Source organism: Jaculus jaculus, chromosome 11 (assembly GCF_020740685.1).
Source record: "Jaculus jaculus isolate mJacJac1 chromosome 11, mJacJac1.mat.Y.cur, whole genome shotgun sequence".
NCBI classification, from domain to species: domain Eukaryota; kingdom Metazoa; phylum Chordata; class Mammalia; order Rodentia; family Dipodidae; genus Jaculus; species Jaculus jaculus.
Genome location: NC_059112.1, coordinates 13515 through 15424, shown reverse-complemented (window position 1 = coordinate 15424; position 1910 = coordinate 13515). Strand labels below are relative to the sequence as shown.

Here is a 1910-nt window from a genome sequence, read left to right as displayed (position 1 = left end):
AGACACTGAATGATAATTTATTCCCCCATTTAGTTTCTTTCGAGGTAGGGTCTCACTGTAGTCCTGGCTTTGAAATGCGAATTTTCTATCCTCTGGGGTACTTGAATCTGGCCCTGCTCAGGGCATTAGCCATATGTTCCTTATTCTGCATCATGTTGGATATGATGATCTGGTCAATGTGAAACCCTCTCTGTATTTGAGCTTTTCAAATGCATTCCACATACCTGTATTCAGTATAGATTGGTGACAGCATGATATCAAAGCATGGACATTGCCTGTTCTGTCAGCAAGGTCCCTTAGGGGCAACCCATACGAGCAATATTTGTATGCTTTACAGCCATCATACACCAGGCCCCATGAGTGATGGGACTTGGTAGTGCTAATTGACTGTAGATTGAAATGAAGTGGTGAGTGAGAACCATTATTAACTTGCAATCATTCTCAACATACATTTATTCCATATTAATAAATTATGCTGGCTTTATCTTCATAGTAGTCTCATTATTTTTACTAATCCCATATTTTATAGTATTTCAAGAACATTGCCTTACTAACCTAATCTTCCTTCCCTTGAGTTCCACCTCCTCAATGCTCTATCTCCCACTCATGTCACAGACTATGAGACTAAGCCTTCAACTTTGGGGGAGCATCCAAGATACAAACTATAGTAGTTACCCTTACACAAACCACCATTAAAGAACCCCATTAAAAAGTATTCATGTACTCAGTCCCAGGGGACAAATCAGGCATTTCCCTTTTCTGAACATTTGCATCTTCAGTTTTCTTGGGAGTTCCACCTGGTCTTGGGAATGAAGAGATGGCTCAGCAAATAAGATACTTGGCCTGCAAAGCCTAATGACTGAGGTTTGATTCCCTAGTACCCATGTAAAGCCTGATGCACAAAGTGGTGCATGCATCTGTAGTTTTCTTTCCTTTCTTTCTTTCTTTCTTTCTTTCTTTCTTTCTTTCTTTCTTTCTTTCTTTTTTTCTTTCTTTCTTTCTTCTTCTTCTTCTTCTTTTTCTTCTTCTTCTTCTTTTTTTTTTTGTTTGTTTGTTTGTGTGTTTTGAGATAGGGTGTCACTTTAGCTCAGACTGACCTGGAATTTACTATGTAGTCTCAGGGTTGCCTCAAAGTCATTGTGATCCTCCTTCCACTGCCTTCCAAGTGCTGGGATTAGTGGCATGTGCCACCATGTCCAGCTACATATGTAGTTTGTTTGTAGCAGCTCTTTCCTTTCAAATAAATTAATTTTGAAAATAAAAAAAAATGAATTTGATCTGATACAGAGTCAGATATAGGCTCCTGGTTACGGCTTTAATCCATGAGGAAAGTAGTTTGCTATCTTAAAGAGTTTCCCCTCTTGTCTTTTTTTTATTATTATTTTTATTAATTATGAACCTCACTGCTGAACAAATCATGTGTTGATCCTATTCTTCTCATGGTATCCCCTCTTCCCCATCCCCATTCCACTGAGTATCCTATTCTCTTTTGGGAAGGTCCCTTCTCTTTCTTTCTTTTTTAATGAAACTGGCATTGTGAACAAGCACCTTTAATCACTGAGCCATTGCCCCAGCCCTCTAGGTTTTTAAATTTAAAAAATTGCTCAATTCTTTTTTCTTTAAATATTTTGTTTTCATTTATTGGGGTTGGAGAAAGAGAGAGAGAGAGAGAGAGAGAGAGGAGAGAGAGAGAGAGGGAGAGGGAGAGAGGTTCCTTAGGCTTGGTAGGCAAGTGCCTTAACAGCTAAGCCATATTTCCATCCTATTGTTTTTTAATTTTTATTTATTTCAGAGGAAGGGGGAGAGAGAGGATGGCGCATCATGTCCTCCAGTAACTGCAAATGAACTCCAGATGCATGCACCACCTTGTGCATATGGCTTACTTGGGTCCTGGAGAATTGAACCTGGGG

The 1910-nt window shown here is 39.2% G+C and overlaps 1 pseudogene; it reads right to left on the bottom strand.

Moving 5' to 3' along the window:
* Positions 1 to 278: 278 nt before the first annotated feature.
* Positions 279 to 393, bottom strand: LOC123453444 (annotated as a pseudogene).
* Positions 394 to 1910: the final 1517 nt, after the last annotated feature.